This window comes from Anastrepha obliqua, unplaced genomic scaffold (genome assembly GCF_027943255.1).
Source record: "Anastrepha obliqua isolate idAnaObli1 unplaced genomic scaffold, idAnaObli1_1.0 ptg000009l, whole genome shotgun sequence".
In the NCBI taxonomy this organism is placed as follows: domain Eukaryota; kingdom Metazoa; phylum Arthropoda; class Insecta; order Diptera; family Tephritidae; genus Anastrepha; species Anastrepha obliqua.
Window position 1 is genome coordinate 1,821,444 of NW_026562178.1, and position 15,858 is coordinate 1,837,301.

The following is a 15,858-nucleotide window of genomic DNA, read 5'->3' on the forward strand; positions in this document are numbered from 1 at the left end:
AGAAATAAATGCACCGCCTATTTTTCCTCGCCACATGTTAGACTCGATTTCAATTCCCAGTGCAAACCTTTTTTTATTATTTTTTTTTTTTTTACTATAAATAAATAATTTTACGTATTCGCTTATTATTTCAAAAAATACGAAAATAGTAAAAATTTAATTAGTTTAATGTATTTATCCTCCCCACGTGACTCGCCATCAATTCTCGGTGTAAATTTTTTTTTTTTTCGTTTTTAAATTTTTTTTTTAATGTAATCGTAAAAAAATTTGTAATAAATTTTATGTATCCGCTTATCATTTCAAAAGTAACAAAATGGTCAAAAAATAAGCAGTCGAAGAAATAAACGCACCGCCTATTTTTCCTCGCCACATGTTAGACTCGAGTTCAATTCCCGGTGCAAACTTTTTTTTATAAATTTTATTTTTTAAAATCGTTTGTTTTTTTTTTTAATGTAATTGAAAAAAAAAATTATGTAATAAATTTTACGTATTCGCTTATTATTTCAAAAAATACGAAAATAGTACAAATTTAATTGGTTTAATGTCGAGGTGAGAAATGTGCTGTGTGTTGAGGTGAAAGATGTGTGGTGTTTCTAATTTTTGTGTGGGCAAAAGTCAGTGAGGTGTCTATAAACTCGGTGTGCTAAATGACCTTATTACAAATCTTTCAGATCTCAATTGTACTAAAAAAAGCTTACAGTAACATTTGCACCTTCTCATTGCATTAACATTCTCTGCCTAAACGTATGTTTCGAAAGGAAATTGATTACTCTGACAAAAGTAACATAAGCATTGAATACGCAGATACTGACCAATCAATTGGATCTTTTGTTGATGGTAAGGAAACGCCGGAGGTGTCAAACGATAAATTGACAAACGACTTCGAACTTAATGTAGGAAATTTCGTTCTTACCTTACCTTCTCAAACCTGCAAAAAAAAAGTGTATTATATTGCTGAAATCATCGAGAGTCTTAGTAAATGTACATTCACTGTTAGCTTTCTTAGGAAGCTTGACATTCCGCAGCTTATATTTGTAAAGCCCGAGAACGAGGATATATTATTGGTTTTGAAAAGTGAAATTTTATTTAAACTTCCAAACCCTGTGAATCCTGCTTCAACATCACGTTGTGGCACTTAATATATTTTTGAGACTGATCTAAGTAGTTTCAACACCAAATAACTTTCTATTATTTTGGCCCAGGACGCACTATTTTTCACTACAGTTAAATGAAATATGCTTTTCGTTTGTACTGATATACTATTTATTAAAATATAATTTAAGAAAAAATGTTTGAAAGAACTTTTTATTTAATAACTATGCCTTACAACATGAGTGACGAAGGTGCCCCGTCAAGCTCAAAACCCCGCCATGGGCTACATTCAGCAAATTTTAATTTTTTCCAATGACCTTAAAATATTTTGTCTACACTACCATTTCAAAAAATGTCTCCATAACATTTTATTTTTAAATAACGTGGGACTTGTTCAAACTTACACAAGTTTCAATTTGTTGAATATCTAGTGAGGTATGGAGTTTCAAAAAAAAGTGCCGAAGCTACCCCGGTCTCCCCTAATGCGATTTGCCAATTGTTTTTGCCGTCGCATTTTGTCACTATCAATCGAGATATTACACGCAGCTGAAACTGAATCGGCGAAAAAACTAATATAACAAAAACTAATCTTATTTCGTTTTCAGCAATATTAGTAAAAACACAAACGATTATTACTATTACTTTGCAGCAACAATATCATGAGCTGAAAGTGTACGAATAAATGTTTAGCAACATTTTACTACGTCTGATTGCTTTCCTTGGAACCCTTCAGTGTAAGTTGAAATACCGGGAGTTTTAATTGCGGCAATTCATTAGAAATGTAACATACAGTGGCCTAAAAGAAATATATTGTCACAGCAAATATATATTTTGCGCAAAGCTAAAGTTTTTTACGTACTACGCATGGTGTACGAACAAATTGTGTGACCACTGTTTATGCGAAGAAATTGGAGACAAGATTAACTGCATATAACTGCAATAAATATTTATAATATATTAAGCAACATTTTGAATACCTTTAATCATCCTATATACTTGTTGTAACCAAACACAGCTAACTGGATTATAAAAATTGCAAAATAAATTTATAAGAATGAGCATAATTTGAAATTGCGTAGACTAAACTACTAAATCACGCCGATGTGTATAATGTAAAAACATTTAAGTTAAAATTGTAATAGAACTGAGAATAAGTTTAAAAAATTCTAATAAAGATTAATTAGTAATAATAATACGTGTTTACAAGTATATATAATATTTATTTTTATATTAATAGTAATTTGACTGTATTTATTGTCCGAAAACAATTATTTATTTATTTAATATCTTATTTTAAATTAACGATTTCATGTTTAATGTCGCGCCTTTTATTCGCAATTCTTTAACGTACCTTTGTTTCGCTTTCGTGGAGTATGATATTTGTATATATACTTATTCATATATATGAATAATTGCATATACATGTACAAATATGGCCGTGTGTGTATATGTATATATAATTTTAGTTTGGGGGAAAATAGATTATTTTCTCAGTAGATCGCTGTAGTGATAGATATCTCGTAAACTACCGATCAAAAACTTTGAAGTTTATGCTCGTTGTCAAGGTGACTTTTCACACTAAAAATATTATTTTGTTGGTTTTTGTTTGTTCCATTCAGTCGCGTGTTACAGGGTACATTTACAGTACATTTTACAGTTTTTCTTTGATAAAGGCGAAAATGCAAACCAGGCCGAAGAAATTGTGAATGATGTTCATGGTGTCGATACTGTAACAGCTAATTACGTGCAATTTCGGTTTCATCGATTCCGTTCAGGCATTTTTGATGTTAAAGGAAATATCGTGAATGTCGATAAAATCATAGAAATAATCGAAGTTGGCCGGTATGTTAGTAGTCGTAGCATCGCCCAGGAGCTAAAGATCGGCCATAAAAAAGCTTTGAACCATTTGCGCTAAAATTTGACGCAAACGAAATTATTGTTAGAATAGTTAATTATATATAATATATTGTTCGAATAGTTTAATAGTAGTTAGTATTTTATATGCGGCAGTGGATCCTTTCGGTATGGTTCAATGGTTTTGAAAACTGTATTTGCCTTTGCCTCGAACTTTATATTGCAAGTCATTTTAAATAAAACATCTAATTCAATCGGAAATTGCTCAAAACGTAGATTTTTTAAGAAAAAAGTATAGCATTATTGTCAACACTATAGTTTTCTCGGGAAAAAGTCTTTGATTTAAATTGCGAATAAACGAATCATAGGATGGTAAATCTATACTATAAAGGTGAATGTCTGTACGTTGTCCGCGCATCACTACGAAACGACAACACCAAATGACGTAAAAATTTTTTTGCATTCATATTTTCACCCAATGAAGGTTATAGGCATGTTTTTATGATGGAACTCCCTTCCCACAGCCCCCAGGCCGCGCCACCACTCTCATTCGTCACTAATAATCGAATATTTGCTTAAATTTAATCTTAAAAATCTAAGTTTTTCCTATTTCCCACTATTTATAGCACACTCTAGACTTCATAATCCGCATAAGCGGTTGAACTATGACCCAAATGCAAAGTTCAAAAACGGTGTGAGATAGAAAATTAATAAAAATAATTTAGCTTGATATTTTTCTGATTGGTTGTTTTGTAATATAGGGTTTTTCAGTAAGAGCGCTTCAACTTTTGAACTTTTTTGAATAAAACACAAACGGTTTGACTTTTTTAACTAATTTTTTTTTTATTATCGAGTTTGAACATATACATTTAAGTATGAAATTCGATTTCTTTTGCATGACCACCGCGTGCACGTTTTACGAAGTCCAAACGTTGAACCCAATTTTCGACCACTCTTTTGCATAAATCGGCCGAAATTCCAGCAATTTCGCGTTCAATATTGGCTCTGAGCTCACAAATCGTCGCCGGCTTGTTACTGTAGACCAATGACTTCACATAACCCCAAAACGGGACGGCTTGTTAAATGGACCGTAAAATGGCCGTAATGCTCTTAAAGTAGCAGCAACAGAACGATTATTTTCATAAAAAATTTGCACGATTTGCAATCGTTGCTCAAGTGTGTAGCATTCCATGATGAAATGTATATTAATGAAATTTACAAATGACAAGCGAAAAATAAAAAATATTGCGTCGTTCGCCCTCCCTATCGGAAAAAAGTTGAAGCGCACCTATTGAATAACCCTATATTATGGTTATTAATAAAAAAATATTTTCTATGAAATTATTGTTTGTAACTCTTTTATATACATATGCTAAATCCCTCAAAACTACTCCTACGCGAGCGGGGCCGCGGGTTAAAGCTAGTATGATATAAGCAGACCCAAAATTAGTCACCCTATCGGCGGCCGCCGTAGCGGAATTGGTTAGTGCGTGACTGCCATTCGGAATTCAGAGAGAATGTATGTTCGAATCTCGGTTAAACACCAAAATTAAGAAACATTTTTTCTAATAGCGGTCGCCCCTCGGCATGCAAGTCGGGAACGATGTGTGAAACAACATGAAGACGCACATCACAAATAGGAGGAGAAGCTCGGCCAAACACCCAAAAAGAGTGTACTCGCCAATTGTATACATATAAGATTTATAATTTTTGCAAATGGCGTCGTACGCGAATAATATTTGAAACTTATAAAAAAGACAGCTGCAATATGGAAGCAGACAAACAATACAGTGCGTAAAGGTTTAAATAAAGATTTCCTTATTTATATTATTATAAAAGTTATTGAGAAACAAAATTTATGATTAATTTTGCGCCAGCTTGTCTAGTGCTTATTCTTGTCCGCGCCTTGGTTGGGCAATATTTCATTGGCTTTCAGAACCAATCACGAGCTCTTCACAAACTGAAACCTATTTTTGTATCGTTCGTAGCCCGCATGGGTTCATTAATAAGCTTAATTATCTTGTGATAGAAGTTCCTACAGCTTATAAATTATATTTAAGAGTTTACTAATATACCTTACATAATTAATATTATTTCGTTTTATATATTTCAGATACCGCTGAATTGAATCTATCTCATCAAGTACGCCACTTTATACTGCTGTAAATAAAAATATTTTTTGCATAGGATGCAAATTCAATAAATCAAGTTGTGTTTGACATGCCGACAGTAGACGGTGCTGTGTACAAGGCGACTAAACGCGTTAGAAATAATATAGAGAGTGTTGCTTGCAGTTTATTTTAAAAATTTGGTTTACATCCAGTTTAATGATAATTTTATTTAATAGATTTTGACTAAAATATATGCAATTGAAATGTTGATCGAAATTAAATTCTCTCTTTTGGCATACCTTTCGAACATGTGCTACACTTCCATATAACTAGAAGATCTAGTGCCGTCTTCTCAAACGCTTTATCAAAATCATGTTAAATTGGTGAACAAATTATTTTACAATTATTTCGTATGGTGAGCTGCCGTTTATCTTCTAACCTAAACAAAAATCGCAACTGCTGGTACAGAAAATAATAAATAGAATTTTTTGGCGCCCAATATAAAATTCGGTAATCGATTTCTTGTTTTATCTTCTATTAAATTTAAGTCATGGCCTATTAAATATAAATGTGTTGAGTCGCGACTATCATTCGGAATTGCGTAGGTTCGAATCGCCGTGCATGCAACACCAAACACAAACGGCAATCGCAAACCTCCGAATGTATTTCTACCATGAAAAAGCTGCTCGGATTCGCCTTAAAGCTGTAGGTCCCTCCATTTGTGGAACAACATCAAGACGCACACCAAGGAGAGGAGGAGGAGCTCGACCAAACACAGAAAAAGGATTTAAGCGCCACTCACATATAAATATATATGTAATATATATTATATATATATATTAAATTCCTGTATTAGCGAAAAAAAACTAAATTGCAGCTAAACTCGCAAAAAGGGTAGAGGAATGATTTGGTGTATTCGTGTGTACAAAATACTTTTTTGACTTATTTTCTAGAAAATTCAGAATGATCGACGGCGACATCAGTTAAACGGACCTTGGTGGATATGAAACTTTCAGCCTAAAGCATAGTAGGTAGGGTAGGTAGGTAAGATGGCAAGAGTACCCCAGATACGCTACAAGTAGCACTTACGTGCCGTTTTGATACCATAAAGTATACCACTACCTGCGCCACTACGACCATACCCGATAGCCGTCCCTCAATGGCGTCCCAAAGGGGTAACACCGCTCTTCCACTATTGGTTTGCGCGTCCACGAGGGCAACTTGGAGATGATCTCTGGCCACCTCACTGTAAGCCGCCCTCGTGGCGGCGCCTGCCGCACTGGTTAAAGGGCCCTCAGCCCTCTGGTTTGAGGAGTATTTGCTCCTTTTGGCCACACGTCCACTCACATCCTGTGAGCGGTTACGTTTAGCCGAGCTCCGTGCCGATTTAGGCTGTTGTTGTGGTTGTTGTTGTGGCTGGTTTAATTTTGCTGCGGACGCGGCCTCGTACTTCACACGGTTCTCAGCGTCCTGCTCGTGCGCTTTATCGGCTTGTTCATTCTTGGCAATCTTTGCCAGAATGATTTTCGCCCTCAGGTAGCGCGCTTTAAGCAGGGTAAAGCATAGTACTCTGTTCGCATTTAAGGTGGAATTAGCTGTCAAACTGCATCTTAAGTTCTAGACCGTGAAACATATGACAATGCTCGCATATGTTGCTAGCATGATGTTCTTCTTCTTATTGATTGGCGCGATAAGCGTTTAATCGATTATACAAAGCGCGCCAGTCGTTTCTTTTTCGTACAAACCAGGGCTAGTAAGACACACCAAGTGAAGCCAAGTCATTCGCTACCTGATCTTTCCAACGTGGAAGGGGCCTTCCTCTTCCTCAACTACGATCAGTTGGTACCGCATCGAATAATTTCAGAGCCGGAACGTTTGTTTCCTTTCGGACGACATGGCCCAGCCAACGAAGCCGCTGGATATTTATTCGCTGCTCCATGTCTTTGTCGTCGTAAAGCTCATATAGTTCATTGTTCCATCCTCTGCGAATTGCCGTTGCCAACGCTCAAAGGTCCAAAAATATTCCGCAGAATCTTCCTCTCAAACACCCTAAGGTACGCCTCATCGGATATTGTCATCGTCCAAACTTCTGCGCCTTACGTTAGGACGGCCATGATGAGAGGCTTATAGAGTGTTAGTTTTGTTCGTCGAGAGAGGACTTTACTACTCAATTGCCTACTTAGTCCAAAGTAGTACTTGTTCGCAAGAAAGATTCTACGTTGGATTTCAAGGCTAACATTGTTATCGGTGTTATGCTGGTTCCTAAATAAACAAACTCTCTTACAACCTCGAAATCATAACTGTCAACAGTGTCGTGGGTGCCAATACGCGATTGCACCGACTGTTTGATTGATGACAGGAGGTACTTCGTTCACCACCAGAGCCATCCACTTTGCCTCTTCATCTAGTTTGGAAACGGCAGAAGTAACAGTGCGGTTGTTAAGGCCGATGATGTCAAGGTCATCGGTGTACGGCAATATTTGTACGCTCTAATATAACATTGTACCTGAACGAGTAAGTTCTGCGGATGGCACGATCTTTTCCAGCATCAGGTTAAAGAAGTCACACAACAGCGAGTTACACTGTCTGAAACCTCGCAAAGTTAGAGCAACGTCGTTTTATATACTCGTAGCAGATTTGTGAGGATACCAAATTCTGACATAGCGGTATATAGGCTTCTCCTTTGCATGTTTTCGAATGCAGCTTTAAATCGACAAAAACATGGTGTGTGTCAGTTCTCTTTTCATGGGTCTTTTCCAAGACTTGGCGCATTGTGAATATTTCGTCGATTGTGGATTTTTCAAGTCTAAAGACACACTGACAAGGCCCAATCAGTCGAATGATTGTGTGTTTCTAACTTTCACGCAGTACGCTCGCTAGAACCTTATAGGGGATATTAGTAGACTAATCCCGCGGTAATTGGCACAGATTGCAGGATCACCCTTGTTATGGATTAGGCAGAGCACACTTGAATTCCAATCGGCAGGCATGCTTTCTCCCGACCATATTTTGCATAGAAGCTGATGCACACACCTTACCAACTCCTCGTCTCCGTGTCTGAATAGCTCAGCCGGCAGTCCGTTGTTGTTTTTATAGCAGTATACTTAACCCTGCGGCCGCCGTAGCCGAATGGGTTGGGGCGTGACTACCATTTGGATTTCAGAGGGAACGTAGGTTCGAATCTCGAAACACCAAAATTAAGAAAAAGTTTGTTCTAATAGCGGTCGCCCCTCGGTAGGCAACGGCAAACCTCCGAGTGTATTTCTGCCATGAAAAAGGTCCTTATAAAAAATATATGCCGTTCGGAGTCGGCGTAAAACTTTAGGTCCCTCCATTTATGGAACAACATCAAAACGCACATCATAAAGAGAAGGACGAACTTGGCCAAACTACCAAGGGTGTACGCGCCATTTATATATACGTATACTTGACAACCTCAGTATTTTGTAGATAACCGGTCATCTTCGTCTAGCTCATCTGCCGTTAGGCCTAGGAAACTTGATGTTTCGACAGGTTGGGTCCGATGGAAGAGATGTGTTAGATGAGTGGGTCTCATGGGGCATGTGAAAAAGCTGTTAGCGTCGTGCGGGGTGTCTTCACATGCTGGACATATGTTTGTGATATCGGGGTCAATTCTGGATAGGTACAGTATTCAGTACGTAATTGTTCTAATGTTACGCGGGTCTCTCGGGGTACCTGGAGCTCTATAGGTGGTGGCTGGACTCCGATAATTGCATTCGCGAGAAGGGAGGTGTGGTGGTGGGAACATCAGGAGAAATTCCGTCGCTGTCCGAATAGCAGTGTTTTGGCATGTCTGAAGCTCTATCAACTGGGTATTACGAGTTCCAGGCGACCAGACAGGCGCAGCGTAAGGCTGTGTTCGTAAATGCAACATGACGCGCAAACTACAATTGCATAACAAATAGAACGTTCAGAAATGCCAATATGGCAGCACTGCAATAATCAAGCGTTCAAAAAGACAACAATTCTATCAGTTGTCACTCATAATTTCTATCAAAAAATTGTTTACTGCATTTAACTACGATGTCTGATGAAAAGTAAGTGCAGAACTCTTTTATTTTAATTTTTGTATTGAAATTTAGTTAAATTATGTTAATAATAATTGTATAAATTATTATTTTTAAATTTTTAGTGAAAATCTCAGTAATGCGGAGACACAGTTATTGCTGAGAGTACGGTTGAATATAGAGGACGAGTATAAATCGGGTAGAAGGAAAAAAAATGTATTGTGGAAGAAAGTTGTGACCGAAGTTAAAAATATTAATTACAATATAAGACTGGACAGCACCACAGCGCAGAGAAAATTCTTGAATCTCTTGGTAACGTACAAGCGCATTAAGAAAAGAAATAATTCTTCCGGTATAGAAGCTACATCCTGGAGGTATTTTGAGAACTTCGACGACTTGTTAAAGACAAACATTTCTACCTAAACATTTTTCTCTTTGACTTCAATAGCCTTCTTTTTCTTAAATTTAAAGAAAATCTATCTTTTCTTTTCTCACAAATTTCGTCTAGTGTTAGATTCAGCAAAATTTCCATTTCAGTATTATATGCGTTCAAAAATGCAAACAAACGTATTTGCAAATTGTCAAAAATTGTATAAGAAGTATCAAATGTCAAACTTGCAGTGTTACCACTGATGCTTATGATGCAAGCCATGTCGCATTTACGAACACAGCCTAATTGAGAACCTGCTAGCCAATTGCTTTAAATTTCGCCAGCAACATTTCTTTTTCTTTGCCCCAAGTACTGCCGGCTAGCGATTTGAGAACCTTATTGCGCTTTTGGACTTAAGTAGCAATTGCGGTTGTGTGCGCAGAGAAGGAGAGCAAACTATCGAATTTAACTTCGAAGATTTTTTGGTTCTTAACAGTCGGAATTTGTGTGTCAGCGACTTTGACCTTGGATTGCGGTTTGACCTCCTTTGTCCAGGTGGTAAAGAGGGTCGACGTGGACCTTGTGGGGGAAAGTTGTAGATGCCTCGCAGTGAAAACTCGAAAAAGGCTGGCGAGAGAAACGTTCACATTGTGACTCAAGTCATCGAAGTCATCACAAGACGCCATTATAGAGCAATTGTCAGCGTGGGATACCGGGGAGACTCCGTCTGGTGCTTGAGGGAGCTTCGATATATAGAAGTTGAAAAACAAAGGTGAAAGGACACCACCCTGAGGAGCACCTTGCTTTATATTCCTCTGTTTAGAGATTTGGTCTCCAGAAATCGCGGTCATCTAGTAGCGTGGAATGGCTGACAGTGTCGAAAGCCTTATTCAGCTCCAGCGCTACTAGGGCAGTCCTTTAGCAGGGGCGGCTTTGGTTAAGCCCGCTTTTGATCTGGATATTTATGGCGGTAAGTGCTGTGGTAGTACTGTGCACTCTTCACAAACCATGCTGATGTGTGCCTGATGTCAGATGTTTCGTGTAGAGTGGGAGTAGGAGGGCTTCTAGAGTCCTAGACCACCACCACTGTCTCGCTCGCGATTCCTTCTGCGCACGTCATAGCCATCAATGGTAATCAGGGAGGAGCTAGCGTGTAGTTTTGTCTCTTGGACCGCAGCTATTGGGATTCCATGTCGACTGTCTCATCTATCTGGAAGCTTGAAGCTCATCGGGAGGACTGTTGTAACATGGTGTGTAAGACCGCGTGAGGTTGTCTACGTTGGTCCTGCTGTTCTTTTCGCAGTTGTTGGTGCGGCCTATTGGTGGTGGAGACCTATTTCAGTTTGCGAGGAACCCTGGTCTAACACACGGAGCAGACTATGCGGTGGACCAAAAGCTGCTGGTTTGTCCCCGCACTAGGGTAGTAGAAAAAGGGTTGGTTGTCCGAGTTAAGTGAGTTGTGTTAACCGTAAGGTTTGATTTGTTGCGGTATATTGCGCTGCTTGATCGCGGGCCACATACCGCGACACGTGGCCACATACCGTGTGAACCACGCCCTATGTATCTTAAGGCTTGAGCAGGTCTTAAGGTGGCACCGCCTGTTGTTCTAGTTACACCTAATCGAGGTGGAGTTCGGGTGGAGCCGTGTGTGATAAATACAGCAGTAAAATTCGTGTGTTTCAGGGTTGGATTCGATACGAGCCCTGAAGAGAAGTATTTGAGCGTTTCTACGACAGTCGGTTCTACGATACCGAAACGACCACGATTTATATCCGGCCAAGGACTGTCACTCCAACAGCATTCCCCGTATGTAAGTATGCGGAATGTTTATGCTGCTACGACAACAACAACAAGAAACATCTGGTCAGTTCATAAGTTTGTGCGTTTTTTAAGGTGATTTTAAAATCAGTAAAAAATATGTTTAAAGTATTTATTAATCAATAATATATTTTCCTTCATTATTTACAATGTCTTCTCAACGTTTAGGAAAATTTTTAATTCCCTGCTCAAAAAATTGTTTGTCCTTGGAGCCAAAATACGCTTCGATATCCCTTTTTATAGCTTCTTTTGAGGAGTAATTCTTGTTGTGAGTATGGTGGATGCGGCATTAGCTCCCATCCGAGCTCGTTCAGCTTGCCTAATGTTTGACTTGCGATATGAGGTCTTGCGGTGTCGTAGTGAAACAAAACTTTGCGTCTATTCACTGAAGACGGTCGATTTTTGTTGAGTGCCTCATTCAGGTTTGATAGCTGATGAATATAATAATCAGCAGTTATCGTCTGGTTTGGTTCCAGAAGTTCATAATAAACAATACCGGCCATATCCCACCAAATAGACAGAAGAATCTCCTTGGGGTGAAGGCCATCTCTAGGGGTCGGTTCTGGTGTTTCATCTTTATCTAACCATTGGCGTTTGCGAACAGGATTATTGTAAAGGACCCATTTTTCATCACCAGTAACGATACGGTTCAAAAAACTTTCATTTTCAAGCCGTTGCAGCAACTACGAACACACATTCGCTCTCTGCTGAAGGTTGGCGACGGAAAGTCTATGCGGAACCCATTTTTCCAGCTTTGAAACCTTTTCCAATTGAACCAGGTGCTTGTGAACTGTTCTATGCGATGAATTTAACCTCTGAGCTATCATATCGACTGTCAAATTTGGCTTAGCTTCCACGAGTTCGAGCAAAGCGTCGGAGTTAAAGACTTCATGACGACCAGCGGGCGGGGCATCCTCCACGTCGCAGTTACCACTTCGGAATTTTGAAAACCACTTTTGCGCAGTCCTTACACTCACGGTATCCTCTCCGTGAAAAATGTTTATTTCTGCAGCAGCAGTTGTTGCATTTTTACCACTTTTATAAATATAATATAATACAAAATATGCCTCTTATACGCGTTCGAAGATTCAATTTTATTTTTTAACGACATGTGCTTCTATCCGTGATTAAAATCACTTAGGGTAAATGGCTGCCCTAGTTAAGGGCTCACTTGGACAAATATTAAGAAATTCGTCCGTTTTGGTGCCATACATGGGAGAAGAGAAAGGAGATGGGAAGGAAGGAGGAGCCTTGGGATTAGATACGATGATGACCATACATTTTACGACGGCGCCGAGGGGAGGCTGATTTGCGTTCGTATTTAGCCGTAACAAGCTACTGATGAACTTCACCAAATGTATGATATTTATGTATTGAGAGCAGGGCAGCTGAGAAGATGGTGTTGAGATGATTCCACCTCGTCCTCCAGACAGTCTCTGCAGAACGGACTTGAGGCAATCGCAAGTCTCACGGCGTGAACGCCTAACGGACAATGTCCGGTAAGGATGCCCACCAAATTTGAGAGCTGGGGCTTTGTGAGCCTTAGGAGTTCCCTTGAGCGTCCCCGATCTACCCGTGGCCAGATGGATCTCGCGACCTTGCACGTTTGCGCACTAGCCCAGCGCTCGCTGAGGCCCATCTTTCCAGGAGCAGACCACAGGCTCTCAGGGAACCCCAATTCTCTCATTTCGCGACGAAACCGTCTCCAAAGTTCCCTGTCTAGCCAGCTCATCAGCCCAGCAGTTTCCCTCTATGCCGCTGTGCCGGGGAACCCAAATGAGCCTGATGATGAAGTATTCGGATGCAATCGAGAGAGAAGCCAGACATTCTCCGACCAATCTCGAGCGCACAAACAGCTAGCCCAAAGCCCTAATTGCCGATTGGCTATCGGAGTAGATATTTACTTCCTTAACGGTAATTACCGAATTGAGCAACCAGTCCACCGCTTCCTTAATTGCGGATACCTCCGCTTGGAAAACACTACAGTGGTCCGGGAGCCTAAATTTAAGTTTGATGGGAGGCTCCTTACAGAATACTCCCCCACCAACCCTTCCGTCCAACTTCGAGCCATCCGTGAACATGTTTGCCATGCCTTGCCGCCGAATGTTGCACCCCGCCCACTCATCCCTTGAGGGAATGTGGGTAGAAAAAGGTCCGCTCGGACCTAGCATGGGTGTACAGGTGTCCAGCACCATAGGGATGAACTCAAAGTTTTTAAGAGTGCTAGAGTGTCCGTAACTGAAGTCTAGCCTATGGCCCGAACACCTTAATCTGATTGCGGGGCGAGAAGCGGTAGTTTTTCCTACAATGTCCACGGGCGCCACATTCAGCATAGCGTTAAGCGCTAGAGTAGGAGTGGTACGGGGAGCCCCACTGATTCCAATGAGGGCAGACCTTTGTACCCTCTCCAGCTTCTTAACTGATACCATCCTTTCTAGCGAGTTTCACCAGACAAGAACTCCGTATAGCAAGATTGGTTTTATAATCGTGTTATAAAGCCAAAAAGTGACTTTAGGCGAGAGGCCCTATCTTTTGCCGATAGCGCCCCTGCAACCATACAAGGCGACTGTTGTCTTTCTGATTCTCTCCTCAATGTTTGGCTTCCATGTAGGACCTCTGTCAAGGATGAGTCCCAGGTACTTCACCTTGTCAGAGAGCACCAACGGAGCGCCCGACATTGAGGGGAGAAACACTCTTGGTATTTTGTAGTTCCTCGTAAATAAGACGAGCTCCGTCTTCAGAGGATTTATCGATAGGTCCATTTATAACTAGATTCAGATAGCCCTGTATCAGTTCCATCAGACAATAAATGCCACGTCATCCGCGTAGACAATCACCTCGAGCTTCTCCAGCAGACCGTTAAGTACGGCAACCCAGAGTAGTGGCGAGAGAACACCGCCTTGCGGAGTGCCTCTGTTCACTTGCCGGCGGAGAGAGGTGTCACCCCACTCTGCCACGACCGTTCTATCGCTAAGCATCGTGTGGATAAGCCTTGTGAGTTCGGTTCCGACTCCTAGTTTACCTAGCGACCTGGTGATTGCCTCCGGGAGGACATTATTAAAAGCCCCCTTAATGTCGAGGAAGGCACCTACAGTGAACTCCTTCTGGTGGAGGGACACCTCGATGTCCTTAACAATTGTATGCAAAGCAGACTCTACCGATCTGCCTTTACAGTAAGCATGTTGAGCGTACGATAAACGCCCCCGAGGAATTTCACTCCTTATGTGCAGATCAATCAGCCTCTCCAGGGTTTTCAGCACGAACGAGGAGAGACTGATTGGTCTGAAATCCTTAGGGGATACACGTGAAATCTTTCCTGTCTTGGGTATGAAAGTTACTCTGACAGCCCTACAAGATCTGGGTATGTAGCCCCTATCTATGCAGCTCGCGTAGATAGGAAGAAGCCAATGACAAGATACCTCAGCAGATTTCTGCAGTTGAGCCGGTATAATGCCATCGGGCCCAGGTGACTTAAAGCAGAGAATGTTAATGCAATGAGAAGGAGCAAATGTTAAAAGAGCTTTTTTCGAGTTCTAATTTATAGATTCATAATAAGGTCATTTCAAATTCAACTTTCCTGAAGAGGTCGGAATTGCAGATATTTACCACGCGAGTGACGCGAGTGGAGGGTTTCTATATTTACTTACCACGCTAGGCCAAGAATTCAGATATTTTCTGCGTTTACCATACTACTGAGGACGTTCATAAGATTTTTCGGCACACTACTAAGGAAATCGAAGCGAATAAAATTGTGATTAAGAAGGCCGCGCGGCAATTAGTTTGTGGTGCAGAAGCTAAAGTCGGCGGAATTATTCGTTTTGTTTTTTGGCACGTATATAATTCAGGTTCAAGTCCTGAAGACATTTTTTTTCTTACACATTTTTTTTTACAATTCAAACCAGGAAAGTTTGGTAAAATTTTTGAGTTTATTTTAATTAAAATTTCTTTAAAATACTGTTTTTTTTTTGTATTTTATAAATGGAAATTTCTTTTCGGTATAAAATAGTTCATACTGGATATGACCTGACTTTTATATAAATCAATCAAAACAGAAAATATGTACATATATCTATAATCTATTTCATCAAATCCAAATTATATTGATGAGAAAATGTCATTCTAATATCCGTCCAGAAAGCCAAACGCGCATACACACATGCATATTCATATAATTACGCATACAAACTTTCCACTAACGCAGAATATGTGCATATAAAACTGCGAATCGAATAAATGAGTGATTTAGAAAAGATCATTAATAATTGTAGATTAGCGCAATCGTGAAAGACGTGTCTTATATGCAGTACATCGTCTCATGTTGTTGTTGTTGTATCAGTATCTTCGCCCTGTCAGTGTAGTGTAAATTACCGGTCGTCTTCGTCTAGCTCATCTAACGGTAGGCCCAGGAAACTGGCAGTTTCGACGGGTTGGGTCCAGAGGGAGAGAGGTGTTAGATGAGTGGGTTTGATGGGGCATGTGAAGAGGTGGTTAGTGTCGTGCGGGGTACCTTCACATGCAGGACATATGTTTAGTATGTCGGGGTCGATTCTGGATAGGTAGGAGTTTAACCTGCTACAATATCCAG

General features: G+C 40.1%; 1 protein-coding gene across 8 annotated transcripts in view; it reads left to right on the forward strand.

Moving 5' to 3' along the window:
* Positions 1-5,338, forward strand: part of LOC129251244 (host cell factor-like) — a 149,947-nt gene extending 144,609 nt beyond the window's left edge. For all 8 annotated transcript variants that reach the window (XM_054890604.1, XM_054890602.1, XM_054890599.1 and 5 more), the window contains one exon: positions 5,060-5,338. The gene's annotated coding sequence lies outside the window, so the exon portion shown is untranslated. The remainder of the gene's footprint in view (positions 1-5,059) is intronic.
* Positions 5,339-15,858: the final 10,520 nt, after the last annotated feature.